Genomic DNA, 16,018 nt, shown 5'->3' with positions numbered 1-16,018 from the left:
ATGTTCAGAGAGCAGCAAATCTGATACACTGGGGCATTGTGAATCTAATTTCTGGGGCTATGGTTGCAATTTTCAAAATCTGCTGATCTTCAAATAATCTTGAAGAGGTATCAATGAGGAAACATTAGACTTTTTAATTATCCCAAAGAGATTTCGAGGTTCAGATATTGCTAGATACCACATGTAGGTTTGGCTGCTTTGATGACGTTTTGCGTACTTTTTGTGTGTATTTACTTGTATCTTTCTCAACTTGAGAGTTTGCGTTTGGTGCTTTCTTTGTTGCTGAGTTGGGCAAATTATTCTCATAGTTGCCCATTTGAGGACAATGTCTTCTAAGGATGTGAATGGTCACTAGATGATTTGGAAAACGTTCTTTGTCCTTAATATTTTGACAATGTCTGTTTAAAGACTTTCCAATTAAATGACCTGACCAAAATATCTAATTGTAGGTTTCACATTTGTCTTTTTGGAAATTATGAGATCCATGTGTTTATGTGGGAGGGTTTTTGTGAGATCCATGAATAGGGAAGCCAAACAAGCCCAACAAGTGTGCATACTGTCAAGCTTAATTCATATATATGATACGGATGATTGTGAATGAAGGCTTGTAAAAAACATCAATTGGCAAGTGGATTTTTCATTAAAATGCATTCGAGAATAGGAACCCATAGGTTTAAGAGAGCAGTTGAATTGGTTCTCATACTGGCCTTAGTGAAGGATGGATGTGTGTCTCTAGAGAGCAAGCAGCACTCCTTTTAGACCAGGGCCATATGGGACCAGGGCATATGTAATTAGCCATGGTGGACTTCGTGCAGCTGCCTGCCTGTTAAAAGGACAACAAAGGTACCTATAATAGGCAATCCACTTTATTATTTGCATGGCATGTTTTCTTAATTCACCTGCTTATTTTGTGTTGTTGTGTGATCTTTGATTTACAATGTATTATGGTGAAGCATTCACACATTTCAATTACTGGGAGCTGTAACCTCTTCTAAGAATTCATCCTGTGAAAGAAGCTTTGTCTTGCATTTCTGATGAGGCTGCCCAACATTCTGTTGCTACAGAACCTGTTTAGGCATAAATCTGGTGCATGTGTGGCACGTTTATGAAAATATAAACCTGGCATCAATTTGAATATTTTGATTCAAGCCGTGGTAGTCTCAACAAAAATGTTTGCAGATTAAATCTTAATTCTTTGTATCTTTATTATAAATATATATTAATAAAATCAAAAACATGTATAGATTAATTTAGAAAAAATATTTAAAGAAACAAATTAACAGAAAAAGATCCATCAAACACATAAAAACATTGAAAAATTACCCAAGCAGACCCAACATTCATCATCAGACATTAAAAACTTGAAAGAGGGAGTCATTTGTAATGTGTGATTTATCTGTTTTGTACTTCTCCTGACCACACAGAAGATTACATCTTTCAGACTCTTTTCTTTTAGCCTTTTGCTTTCAAATTATACATGGACTAGGACTCCATAGTTTTTTGTGATTATTTCTTAAATATTTTTTCTAAGCGGATTTATATATGTGTATGATTGAATTAATATATTTATAATAAAGATATAAAGAATATAGATTTGATCTATTGAAGTTTTTGTTGAGATTATCAAGGCTTAAACCCAATTATTCAAATAGATGTTAGGTTTAATTTTTCGCAATTATTTAAGTGCTTAGATATCTATGGTAAAGTAGGCCAACCCCTTTTTAGGAGGGAATGTGTGGCACTTTTGTATAGAGTTAAAGTCACTCAGATACTAATGGTGAAGCTGCTGCTGCCGCTGTTCGCGTTGCGTTTATCTTAAAAACTGCACTAAATTGTTCATTTGCACATCATTTGCTGCTTTTAAAAACTGCCTATTTTGCACAACCTCTAGAGGAAGACAGCGAGTTAGGCTGTTCTCTTATCTTAGTTGTTTTGGCTGCCGAATCCCGGGCTCCGTTCCACCACGGCTGAGTGCCGATTGTGTGGAGAGCAAAAGGGGAGGTAGGCAGACCAATCAGTGGACATCCCATGCAAGCCGGAGGGCGGAGCCAGGAGCCCATGCTTCCCGCTATTTAACTCTGTGTGTTGGCGGTCGCGCAGCATACTACTGGTGAAGCTACTGCTGCCGCTGTTCACGTTGATTTTATCTTAAAAACTGCACTAAATTGTTCATTTGCACATCATTTGCTGCTTTTAAAAACTGCCTATTTTGCACAACCTCTAGAGGAAGACAGCGAGTTAGGCTGCTCCTCTTACCTTAGTTGTTTTGGCTGCCGAATGCCGGCCTCCGTTCCACCACGACTGAGTGTCGATTGTGTGGAGAGCAAAAGGGGAGGTAGACAGACCAATCAGTGGACATCCCCTGCGAGCCGGAGGGCGGAGCCAGGAGCCCACGCTTCCCGCTATTTATCCCAATGTGCTGGCCGACGCGCAGCAGACGGGCGCAGCGGGCCTGACGATGGCGAGCCGAAAGTGCACCTAAGGCAAGCCTGTCTGCGCCCGTCTGCGACCGAGGGGCCATACCCCCTGTCGGTGACACTCAATCCCTGCATGCCGCCATCTGCTATTCCCGTAACGAGCTGCTGGCTTATGCACACAATCTGGGCCATAACCACGGACAATGCACTCTGACCGGTCCGGGACTTTCTTATGGCCCAATTTCCTGTCTCGCTTGTGGATGGCCTAGCATGGGCCAAGTACAATTAGGCTGCCCGAAGACTCATGATTATCCAAAGCTTCTCTGCCTATACTTTAATGCTAGATCCTTACCCAAGCATGCAATGGATATTTGGGATCTACTGAAGGTAAAGAACCCCGATCTGGTCTTTATCACCGAAACTTGGCTGACCGACACTAACGCCCCAGATTTGGCCTATGCACTACCTAGCAATTACAAAATCATCAAACAAGACAGAGTCGGAAGTAGGGGAGGGGGGGGTTGCTATTATAATTAGAGACCACCTGACTTGCCTTCCGGAGCAGGCAACCTCTTACAATGAACATCAAACTCTCCCCTTTCAACTACTCTATGATGGCCTCACCATCCTAGCAGGAGCAGTAATCTATAACCACCCAGGCCAACAAGGTAATTTTAGTGCCAAATTACTCACCCAACTCCTACCAACTTGCCTAAAACATAATAACTACCTAGTAATCGGAGACTTTAACATGCACTATGAGAAAAAGGACACCGTAGCTGTCTCCCAACTGGAGAATGATATGGGGATCCTCAATCTTAAACAGTGGATAGAGGGTCCAACCCATATAGCGGGCCACACACTAGACTTACTCTTCACCAACATCGAAGCCACAGATGTTTGCGAGATCATGCCATTACTCTGGTCAAATCATTCTCTCAAAGTCTTCCCACTGGGTTTACCCACCAAATCATTGAAACCCAGGGCAACCCATCAGATCTCCAACCGAGCCTGGAGGTTAGTTAATGAATCGAATTTCGATACACATTTTCCAGATGCTAACATAAAGTTCTCAGACGATATCACAGTATGTGTAGACGCGGCCACCCTCGAAACTGAGATCTATCAAACACTAGACAAGCTGGCCCCTATTCGTAAATCCAGGAAATGGTCCCAAATGGAAAAATGGTACACCCCACAATTAAAAAGCCTCAAAAGGGAGTGCCAGAAACTGGAACACCTATGGAGGCAGTCCAAAAATGAAGCAAACAAACTAAGTTACATGCTCAAGCTGAGGTCTTATAATTACACCAAAAAAAATACAAAAAGAAACTACTTCTCCCAGCGCATCCATGAAAACTGCAACTCGGCCAAAGAACTTTTTAGAATTGTTAAGGAACTCAACAAGCCTTCTAGCACTACTCAAACCCTCACCCCTTCCGTAGAGGCCTGTGAACGAATTAGTGCCTTCTTCACTGAAAAAATTAGGAAGATATACCCCACCTTCAATCCCCAGAGTCCTCCTAGCACAATTAACGTAGTAAAGACCCCTAGCACAACTAACGTAGTAAAGACTGCCGGGGCCGTCCCCAACTCCGAAGTCACACCAACCTTGGGTAGCTTCGAGCCTCTCACAGCAGATGAGGTTCTGAAACCTATGAGTACAGTAAAATCTGGTTCCCCACTGGATCCCTGTCCCCATTTTGTCTTCTCAAAAATTGCCCCCACGCTTTGCCCCTTGATTACCCAGCTCCTTAACAAATCTTTAAGAACCACCATCTTTCTGGACTTATGGAAACATGCCTCAGTGATTCCCCTCCTGAAAAAAGCTGGGACGGACGTCCTCAACCCTGAAAATTACCGTCCCATTTCCCAGCTCCCATACCTTTCTAAGGATTTAGAGAAACTGGTGAATGGCCAGTTGACTAGGTACCTGGAAACGAATCATCTCCTGGACCCCTCCCAGACAGGTTTCAGAGCTAACAACAGCACGGAGGCAACGCTGCTGGCAGTGTCGGACAGTATCAGATCGTGCACCGACCAAGGTGGGGCGGTGGCTCTGATACTGTTGGACCTGTCGGCAGCGTTCAACACGGTCTCTCACAACTGCCTGCTGAGCATCCTCTATGAAAAAGGAGTTCACTCTACTGCCCTAAGCTGGCTATACTCATTTTTGAGCAACCGTACTCAAGCAGTACATATGGGCCAATTTCATTCTAAACCTAGCCCCATCAGTTGTGGTGTCCCCCAAGGGGCCTCATTAAGTGCCACCCTTTTTAATGTCTATCTGTCATCTCTAGCTAAAATTGGCAGGAAGTGGGGCATTGGCATCTGCTCCTATGCGGATGATACACAACTGATGGTGGCCTTGGACGAAAAACCAGGCATTACCAAATCTAAACTGCATAACTGTCTTTCTGAAATGGCCCAGTGGATGCACACACATTGCTTGAAGTTGAACACCGGCAAATCTGAAATCCTACTGTTCGGCGGTGCCAAACGAGTGTGGGATGCTATTTGGTGGCCACCCACTCTAGGTATGGCCCCCATCCCAAAACAACATGCCAAAAACCTGGGCATCATTATGGACTACGCCCTGACTATGAAGGACCATGTGCGATCCCTCTGTGGTAAAGGCTTCGCCATCCTGAAGCATCTAGCTAGACTGTTCCCATGAATACCACTGACTCCAGATGCTCTGTAACACAAGCCTTGCTGGTTAGCCTCATGGACTATGGCAACACCTTATTTGTAGGCTTGAATGAACACATATTCACACGCCTACAAGTACTGCAGAACGCAGCGGCAAAACTTGTCTGCAATAAAGGAAAGTATGAGTCCGCCTCAGGTTGTCTGAAGAAATTGCGCCAGAGAGCAGTTTTCAAACTGCTTAGTCATACTCATAGAGCTCTTCATAAAACAGGCCCTACATTACTCCAGGAGAAGATCAAATTCTATGTTCCCATAAGAAACCAGCGATCGCTCCAATCAGCTCTTGCCAGAACAAGACGCATAAATAAAGTAAGGACAGGAGGCCGCTCATTTTCCTATCTTGCAGCCAAGAAATTGAACGAGCTTCCTCAGGACCTAAGACACACCGCCAACTATCTTCAGTTCAGGAAAGAATTAAAAACATACTTATGCCCTAAACCTTAATGCATCAGCTTCTAGCATCAGTTCTGCAGAATCATCAGCACTGGTATCAGCGCCTTGATATTCCTTGGGATGAGTGCTGCACTATCACAGCATTTATGGAGAAGCAAGAAATGAAAGTCAATGATTTTAGATATCCATTCATTCATGCCATGTTCAGCTGCCTCAATATTGGTTGTCGTGCTCTCTTCACCGTATGCGGAGCTGCGGGCTAGTTGGGCTTGTCATTGCCTCACAGCGTTTGATGGCTGTTTATGACTGTTTCTGTGTGTTTATTCTTTGGCTTCATTAATTCTGCCTGGTTGATTGAACTTGTTCTCATAGATTTGTCGCACAAATGCAGCTTTTGTTCTTTGCTTTAAATATGTTATGGGCGTGGATTGGTGTGCTGCGCAGGAAGAGCCGCTATATGTAGCACGAGGATATCCAAACAAATATAAACGAGTATGGGGAAAATGGTTGGGACTGTCGGGGTGACAAAACAGGGATGACGTGTGGGGAACTGTTGCTCTGGACGGGTGAGCGGGATACTTAGGGGCCCATTACGATGTCGGGTGGATCTCCACCGCCATGGTGGCGGTGGCGATCCGTACGACATAAATGCCCGCCCGCCACTCTTTCCCCCCCCGCCACATTACAATGGCGGGGCGGCCGTGGAGGCAAACACCGCCCGCCACTTTTCCACCCCGGTCGCATTACGGCCGGGGCGGAAAAGGGTTCATATGGCGGCGATGTCTATCAGACACCGCCAGCCATATTTGGATGGGCGTCTGCAGATGCTTTTCCGTGGCGGCATTGCCTACTCGGAAAGGCAGGTGGACTTCCCCCTTCATTTGCATTTACAAAGCGGCAGGCACCGCACAGTGCCTGCCGCTTTGTAAATGCAAATGATGAAATGCATTTTTAGCATTGTGGCGGGTAGTGCAGAGAGCACCGCCCGCCACAATGCTAAAAATACAGGATGTGCCCGCCACTGTGGCGGGCACATCCTAATACCCCCCAACGGGACCCCTGCTCTTATTGCGGGTGGTCCCTATTACCACGAGGATGGCGGGCGGGCAAAGTCCGCCCGGCATCCTAATGAACCTCTTAGTGTTCAACTGTATGGTGGGGTGGGCTTTGCGGTTATCATAAGCCACTTCTATCAAATGTAAGGGATCTGATGCCATTAAATGTCGTGTCTTTTGGTTTATGTTGTGCCTGCAAGTTTGAAAAACCCAATAAAGTTGAGTATAAAAAAATATGTAATGGGATGAGTCTCCGTTCTTGTTATATTATTGCTGTAAATAGATGAAGATAGATGACAGGATACTTCTAGTTGATTACATGTAGATTTATTGTAGGACACAGCTGAGTACAAACCTCGCCAGCTGACCAGACCATCAACTGACACTGGTAGAACACTCTGGTACAGGTTATAACACTCAGTTATTCTGGGAGGCTGAGGAGGTGAAAACCCTAAGGAAGGGCTAATGACTACTGTCAGCCATATTACAAGAAAAAATCAATATACAACACATCTTCCTCCTGTACAGAAAAGAAATAAAACAAACATAAAAATAATGAAGCTTAAAGTATGGGAGACAGCAACAATAATATTAAAGACAGATAGGAGGTCTAAGACGACTTGAACTATTTTTAGTTCATGAAGGCAAAAGAGCATTTTGGGACAAAGAGTGTAAAAGTGAAGTGTGAGGTGAGACGTCGTCTTCCTCAGTGTTTTCACCTTCTCAGCTTCCCAGAGTACCTGTGAGTGTTCTAATCTGTACTAGAGTGTTCTACCAGTCAGTTGATGGTCTGGTCAGCTGGCGAGGTTTTGTACTCAGCTGTGTCCTATAATAAATCTACATGTAATCAACTAGAAGTATCCTGTCATCTATCTTCACCTATTTACAACAATTATAAATTGTAATCACTACTTAATTACTGATTCTCAATTCAAACTAGACAAATCTGTGATACTTCCTCCATCACTTCTGGTTACTATGGTAACTAATTGTTTACGTTTTGAGAGTGTTAGCCAAACCCAAACTCTAATTGCTGACATTGTCCTTCTCCACAGATGAAGTGAGCACTCCCTTTCCCCAACCTGAGTGTGAAGCAAATGAAGCTGAGTGATCCTCCAGAAGGCAAATTTCCACTGAGGTTTCTTTCTTACGGAATTGCGATTGCCTATGAGGCACTTCTAAACTGGGTAGGTGCCATTTATCATTGGGCCCTGGGCACTATTGCACTTTCAAAAAGTTCCTATTTGTGGACTGACCCTCTCAGGACACAAGGTCGAGCAACAAGTTACTGGTAGGGGTTACCTACGTGTTAGGAAATAAAAGTGTTAAAAAATCAAATACTGTCCTTGTCCGATCAAATATATATTTCCTAAAGCGTTTACACCTTTATTAAAATGATATATGAGAGCAGAAGAACAAATAAGAATCATCAAAGAAAATCTGGAGTTTTTAGTACATTCTAAGACAGAGTTACAAAATCCTGCATTATTATTTTGCATCAGGGTGCAATAGATGCAGCTACATTGAACCCTATGGCTAATGTTGAGTGGAGGGAATATCTTATGACAGTGTCATATCTACAGTGCTGATTGAATGAAGCTGTTTTTGGATTTATGGAAACCTTCTCTAAATTGAAGAAGTTCACATCGGATGAGGGATAACATGTATCACTCAACCAAAATATTGCATCAGATATTACTTTGTTAGAAGGTGAAACAACATGGATCATCCTTCTAAGTAATCCCACTTCCAAAGAGAATTTGTCATAATAGTTTATATGCACTCTCAGCTAAATCTTAGCCATGTATTAGAGCTGCCAAGGCTAACACCGCAGAGCCAAAGATAAGGATCCTCCAAAATCCATCATGTAGCCAACCCCCCCAAAAATGCACTCAATTCGCAAAAGGTCCATTATGATGATAAGGGGACTGCTGGGATTTTGTTTTCAAAAGCTGCTAGGACAGAAATAGTCTTTTCTAAAATCCACAAAATATAAGTTACAATATTTTAAAATCGACTACCGCCTATCAATATTTAGGATCCAGGCCCAAGGCAGAAGTTCTGACAAAGCCACTGTATATTAGGAATATTTGCATTCATTGCTGGACTAAAATTTAGGGGGATGATGGAAACGTACTCTTGGGTCTGGATTTATTAACCTTTCACACAGCACAATGCAACAAGGCACCTTTCTGTGCTGTGTTGCACAAAGAGGAGATAGCAGAAATGCTCCATATCGATTAAGATATGGCGCGCGTCTGCTCTCTCATAGCACTGGCACACTTAGAGGCAACTTCGCTCCAATACAAGCACCCTTGCTCCATGGTGCAAGGGTGCCTGTGTTAAGGGCAGGATTATTTTTGTGCAGGAAGGAGCATCTTTCTTCACAAACAACAATACTCAGAAACATTTTCCTCTTTCTATGAATGCTGTAGAATGCAGCACACATGGAAAGAGGAAGTAACAAGGAGAAATTAAGATATTTCTCCTCATTACACCTCTTAGACAGAACCGGCTGGTGCAGGTAGGAACGGTGGGGTAGTGAGGGGGGGCATTTTGCGTTGTGGCTGCACTAAAACAGTGACACAAACATGACCCAAAATGTTAGTAAATCTGGACCTTAATATAATGGGTACCAGTGTTTATGTTATTATTATGACTATGGTCCTAGACTGACTAAGCTACGTAGCTAGAGACATCTCTATTCGACATTCATCAGTCTTATGAGTGACATTGTGCAAAATGATTACTTAAATTAGAAGGGTCAAGCATTGTTGCTGACCCCACTCTCACTTTCTAGTTCTAATTCACTTTACAATTAGCACAAATTCAGGGAGGGGTAACAGAAAACCAGTGGTTAATTTGTGAAAAGATGAGTGCCAGGGCCCAACATTTTCTAAAAAGTCTACTGGCACCGCTGCGAAATGACCGGGTTGCTGAGTACCAAGCTCTCTAGTCTTTATTTCACCTCATGCCTCTTTCATCCACCAATTCTCTCCCTGTCTCTATATAAAACTTTTGTATGCTCTTTTTCATCCTTGCTTTCTCCTGTAGACTGTTTTTCATTTTTCTCTTCCTCCTGTTTCCCCGTTGTTGTTTTTTTCTCTCTTGTTCGGCATCAAGGTTTAATGATTAAAAATACGTCACGGTACTGGGGGGCCCCATCTGCAACAACTGGCCCAAATTAAGCACTGCAGAAAACACATGGTGCATCTACCAGCAACTCTGCTATTTTAGTGCATTCTGTAGGAAAAACACCAGTCAAACAAGATGAACAAAATGGAGGCATGATGGCAAATGTGATGATGACATGAGGGATTTATGGGCCACTAACAGTAGCAAAATTACAAAAAGAAAACTCCACTAAACAAGATGAAGACTGTGCCATAGATGGAATGAAACTTTGAAATTAGTAAACATCCATTGTGTTACCTAGCATTGTCAATAAATTAAAAATCTAGAAAAACAAAAAAATAAACAGGACTGTGCGTATCTACTAAAGACGGGGTATAATTTCATCCATTTACTCCTCAGAACTGTATGAAGGGTTGCCTACCAAAAAAGGGGAAGTGCCATGCACTGATTTTTGTGTCCTAAATAGCACTCCATAATTTGAGACTTATTGTTACGCAAAATAGTGATCATCAATGAACAGAAATGTAAAGTTGAGACTGTGGAGAGATTATATGCTGTCAAAATAGCATTTATAATAAAAAAAACTATAGATACTTCCCCACTAAGATAAACTAGACTTCAGGTTTAATTGCAACAGTAACTGTCCGGTGCAGGTGGCCAAGAGCTCTTAAACATTGGCCAATACACCCACAATTTTAGCTATTTAAAATTTAAACTTGAATAAGCCCATAAACAATACCCCACAATGTTTCAATGCTAAAGGGACTCCTTAGCCTTGTTTGGAGCAGAACTTTTTCAAGGCAGTCATTTATCAAACGCTCTTCTGCCATCATAATCAGAATTAGCTGAATTTCATAGATGCATATTTCCTAAAAACTTTAATATTTTGGACAAGACCAAGGAGTAGCCTAGTTGCACGCCTTTATTTTGAAGGGGGACAAGATGTTTTACACCACTTTCAATTATCATAGTTCAGGTATATTAAAAATTTGTGATAGATTTAGATCTTCCTAGGTTTTGGTCTCAACCCAATTACATTACAAAAAGATATCAATATGGTTGCAATTAAGATCACTATTGGGAGATGACTAGGCTTCGGGATTTTAATGTTATTATTAAAACTTCTTTGAGTTATAGCTGTATTCAAACAAAATACTTTTCTGGTCATAAAATGCCTTTGGACTCACAAATACAAATTTTGTTCGTGCTCACTGCATATTAAATTTAGATGAAGTATGCTTATGTTAAATTAATAGACTGCTATAAGGAAGGGCTGTGTGCTTATGAGATGGAACCTTGCCGTAAGTATTTAAGGCCAAAAATTATTGCAAGGGTCCTACAGTTAGTAAAGTCTAGTTTAGTATAATAAATTATCTCACCAGGGATTGGAAGCAAAGATTTTCAACAGTCCCAGTCTTTGCCTCTAGGGTAGAGCAAGAAGCAGGGTCCTGTCTCTTGAAAACAGCTCTCTAGGCTGGTGTGCAGCTTCTCATTCTGTCTCCAGCTATGGTATCGCTATAGGCTGAATGGGAACATTTTTTATTCTGCTTTGGTACCATTGGGTGCCAGGGTCTCTTGCTGTATCGACAACATCAAGCACAAGACAAATTGCAAGTGGAAGTTTAGGTACTGTTACTGGCAGAATATGGGTGCACATTGCTTAATCCCACACAACATCTAGGTGGTCTAAGATAAGTACCCAGGAAAAATTCAATAGACTGAGGTAAGACACCTCAACTCCACTCCTAGGTGCATATCTTAATGACAATGACAACATGGAGGGGAACTTCTATTTTCTGCAGTCCCTCCCTGTTTCATCCATTAGTCACCAATCATCCAGTAGATGGCCTCAGTCATTAAAAAGATGTAAAATGGTACACAGAGGGCCACAGAGGATCTGAAGGTGGTCCTGGGCCAGGGTGGGTTAACGGCACTGATCCTCCTGGACCTGAGTGCCTTTTTCGATACGGTCTCCCACCCCACCCATCTCCGTTGATGGGAAGAAGCTGGTATTACAGGGAAGGACCTGAAATGGTTGGCCTCATTTCTGGATAAGTGCAGTTTCCAGGTCAGCAAGGGACTGTTCTTCTTATTTAGCCATCAGTTGTACTGTGGTGTCCCGTAAGGCTTGCCCTTTTTAGGTCTCGTCTAGCGTATGCTGCGCACATGCGCAGTTTCGCTGGCGAGATTTAAAGTTTTAGAGTATGTTTCACTCGCGAGGGTTAAGCCCCGCCTCTCTTTTACATTGCCCGGCGTCACCGTTTAGTGTAAACGGTGGCCAGCCATTGGAAAAGAGCGTCCTCTGATGTACACTTTTCTCTTTTAGAGCCGTCCCATTCGGTCAGACTTCCCCGACTTACTGCTGGCGTAAAAGGTTTCTTATCTTCTTTATCGGGCCATCTGTTTTGCCCCATAAAGAAGATAAGAAACCTTTTACGCCAGCAGGAAGTCAGGCCCAGCCCATCCAAGTGGGACAGCAGAAAAGTGTACGTCGTAGCGAGTGCTTGTTCCCACATTGTTGTTAGTGGGCTATATAGTTTTATCCGTAAAAATATCATGTGAGTGCGAATGTTGTGTTCATTTCAATGCACACTGTACTGCCTGCCTGTAAACGAGTGTGCTCGCCCACACCATGCTTTGGTGATGATATGGCACATCACCCGTACCTCTAGCTGTGGAATGGGCGTTGCTCATGGGGACACTTGCTCTTTCTAACTGTATTTATATAGCGCTTACGTTTGCTTTGGGGATATGTTTGTGACCCTGTGCTCCAAAATGCAGGACAGCTGCATACGTCACCCGAACCTCTCTCCTGTGGATTGGGCGTGGCTCACGGGGACACTTGCTCTTTCTAATTGTATTTATATAGCCCTTACATTTGCTTTGGTGATGATATGCTTGTGACCTTGCGCTCCAAAGTGCAGCACGGCTGCATACGTCACACATACCTCTCTCCTGTGGAATGGGCGTGGGTCATGGGGACACTTGCACTTTCTAATTGTATTTGTATAGCGCTTACATTTGCTTTGGGGATATGTTTGTGACCCTGGGCTCCAAAGTGCAGCACGGCTGCATGCGTCACCTGTACCTCTCTTCTTTGGAATGGGCGAGTCTCATGGGGACACTTGCGCTTTCTAATTGTATTTATATAGTGCTTACATTTGCTTTGGGGATATGTTTGTGACCCTGTGCTCCAAAGTGCAGCACAGCTGCATACGTTGCACGTACCTCTCTACTGTGGAATGGGCGTGGCTCATGGGGACACTTGCGCTTTCTAATTGTATTTATATAGCGCTTATGTTTGCTTTGGGGATATGCTTGTGACCCTGCGCTCCAAAGTACAGCAGAGCTGCATACATCACCTGTACCTCTCACCTGTGGAATGGGTGTGGCTCATGGGGACACTAAGCGCTTTTTAATTGTATTTATATAGCTTTTACATTTGCTTTGGGGATATGTTTGTGATCCTGCGCTCCAAAGTGCAGCACAGCTGCATACATCACCTCCTCTCTCCTGTGGAATGGGTGTGGCTCATGGGGACACTAGCGCTTTTTAATTGTATTTATATAGCCTTTACATTTGCTTTGGGCATATGTTTGTGACCCTGCGCTCCAAAGTGCAGCACAGCTGCATACATCACCTGTACCTCTCGCCTGTGGAATGGGCGTGGCTCATGGGGACACTTGCTCTTTCCAATTGTATTTATATAGCACTTACTTTTGCTTTGGTGGTGATATGTTTGTGACCCTGCGCTCCAAAGTGCAGCACGGCTGCATACGCCACCCTTACCTATCTCCTGTGAAATTGGCGTGGCTCATGGGGACTCTTGCGCTTTCTAATTGTATTTATATAGCCCTTACGTTTGCTTTGGGGATATGTTTGTGACCCTGCGCTCTAAAGTGCAGCACGGCTGCAAACGTCACCCGTACCTTTCTCCTGTGGAATGGGCGTGGCTCGTTTGGACACTTGCTCTTTCTAATTATATTTATATAGCGCTTACTTTTATGTCGCACTTGGGTGTTCGCTACAGTGTAGCACCCCACTCTGCCCGCTGTTCCAGCCAGGGCCGGCGCTAGGCATGGGCAGCGTGGGCAGCTGCCCAGGGCCTCGCAGCCAGGGGGCCTCGCGCTTTCAAATGCTTCAGAGTTTGGAGGCCCAGGGGGCCCAGGAGGCCCAAGGGATTTAATCAATATCTGCCTGCCTTGGCCTAATCGCTGCATCTACATGAGGATAGCAGCGATTAGACAGGTCTTCAAGAGCCCTCACCTGTGAAGTGCGCCCTGCCCCTAGTTGAATAAGAAGCAGGATAACCTGCAGGGCGCTAAAAGAAAGATAGAATGACGGCGCCTCACACTGAAAACAGCTCAGCTCATCCAGGACTAGGGAAAGGGAGCACAGAGTAAATGAAAGGGGTGCGAAATACGGAATCAAGTGAGAGGGGGCGGGGGGAGCAGATAGGTGTGATAGCAGCCAGACAAGAGGTGCAGGAAGAGTAGCACAATCAGAATGTAAAATTGGCTGGAGCAGGGCTTTCAGTGTGCTAGGTCCCTCGAGTCTTTACCTGGTGGTAAATTAAAATCGACATTGAAACAGGCCCCTACCGGACCCTATATTCATGTCCTTTACTTTACCAACAAAAACAATGATCCTGTATCAGCACAATAATTGTATAACACAGTGGCCGGGTTGGACATTAGGGTAATCAGGCAGTGTGTAATGGTCCAATCTGCCAGGTTAGTATTTGACCTGTTTTTTGGGCTGTTTGTTTGCCTGCTTTATGGTCAGATGAACATGTTTTTAATGTTGATTCTCATGATATTAAAACAAACATTGCCTGCAGCAAAATCAAATTATGCAATCTCTCGTACCTTACAAAAAACGTAAACAGCGTGTCTTTACAAGTTAAAAACTGCCCTAATTTTGACACTTTTCTAGCTAACTAATTCACTAATGGGGGCCACTTTTATTTTGGTGCTGGGCCTATTTCCTGACCCTATGAGCAGGCGCGGTTCGTCCATTGGGGCTTGGGGGCGTAGCCCCCTGGCCAACGCCGTCCGCAGCTCCCTCATGACAATCATGTCAATGAATCAACATGACGTCAGACCGCCGGGCGGGCGTCATGTTGATTCATTGACATGATAATGCACAGACGGCAACACAAGTACGCATGCGTGGGGACGGAGGGTGAATTTTTACCCGTGCCCACGCATGCGCACTTGTGTTTTGGCGGCGTTGCGCATGCCCATCAGGAGCCCTAATGGGCGTGCTGCGGGAGAGAGGGTACCTGTGCCCCTGGCGCCAGGATTGGCCAGGGGCGCTGTGAGCCTGTGACGTGTGCGGGACCGGCAGCAAGGTAAGAGTGTGTTTTTCAGTGTTTAGCTTGCACAAATGACTTGCGATAGTTCAGTGTGTTAAAGCATCTGCTGCAGAAATGTGTAAATACATGAATGATGGATGGATGCAGGGTGGGTGCATTAATGATTGTTCGGTGGATGGGTGCATGGATGGATGAATGGATGCATGCAGGATGGGTGGATGGATGCATGAATGATGGATGCAGGATAGATGTGTGGGTGGATGGGTGGATGCATGAATGAATTATGTATGGATGCAGGATGGATGGGTGGATGCATGCATGATGGGTGGATGCATGATGGATGGATGGATGGATTGGTGGATGGATGGATGGGTGCATGAATGATGTATGGATGCAGGGTGGGTGGATGCATGAATGATGTATGGATGCATGCATGCATGATGGGTGGATGCATGATGGATGGATGGATGGATGGATGGATGCATGAATGAATGATGTATGGATGCAGGATGGTTGGGTGGATGGATGGATGCATGAATGATGTATGGATGGATGGATGGATGGATGCATGCATGATGGGTGGATGCATGATGGATGGATGGGTGGATGCATGAATGATGGATTGATGGGTGGGTGGGTGAATGGATGGATGCATGAATGATGTATGGATGGATGCTTGCATGATGGGTGGATGCATGATGGATGGGTGGATGGGTGGATTGGTGGATGCATGAATGAATGATGTATGGATGCAGGATGGGTGGATGGATGGGTGGATGCATGAATGATGTATGGATGCATGCATGATGGATTAATGCATGATGGATGGATGGGTGGGTGGATGGATGGGTGGGTGCATGAATGATGTGTGGATGCAGGATGGTTGGGTGGACGGATGGGTGGATGCATGAATGATGTATGGATGCATGCATGCATGATGGGCGGATGCATGATGGATGGATGGGTGGATGCATGAATGAATGAATGAA

The 16,018-nt window shown here is 44.2% G+C and overlaps 1 long non-coding RNA gene across 1 annotated transcript in view; it reads left to right on the top strand.

The window, feature by feature from the left end:
- Positions 1–16,018, top strand: part of LOC147748004 (uncharacterized) — a 215,459-nt gene that overhangs the window by 14,889 nt on the left and 184,552 nt on the right. The window contains exon 2 of the long non-coding RNA XR_015299704.1: positions 7,633–7,764. This is a non-coding gene — a long non-coding RNA (uncharacterized LOC147748004). The remainder of the gene's footprint in view (positions 1–7,632; positions 7,765–16,018) is intronic.

This window comes from Lissotriton vulgaris, chromosome 1_1, assembly GCF_964263255.1.
Source record: "Lissotriton vulgaris chromosome 1_1, aLisVul1.2, whole genome shotgun sequence".
In the NCBI taxonomy this organism is placed as follows: domain Eukaryota; kingdom Metazoa; phylum Chordata; class Amphibia; order Caudata; family Salamandridae; genus Lissotriton; species Lissotriton vulgaris.
Note: the sequence above shows the minus strand (reverse complement) of the source record. Positions and strands in the feature narration are given on the sequence as shown.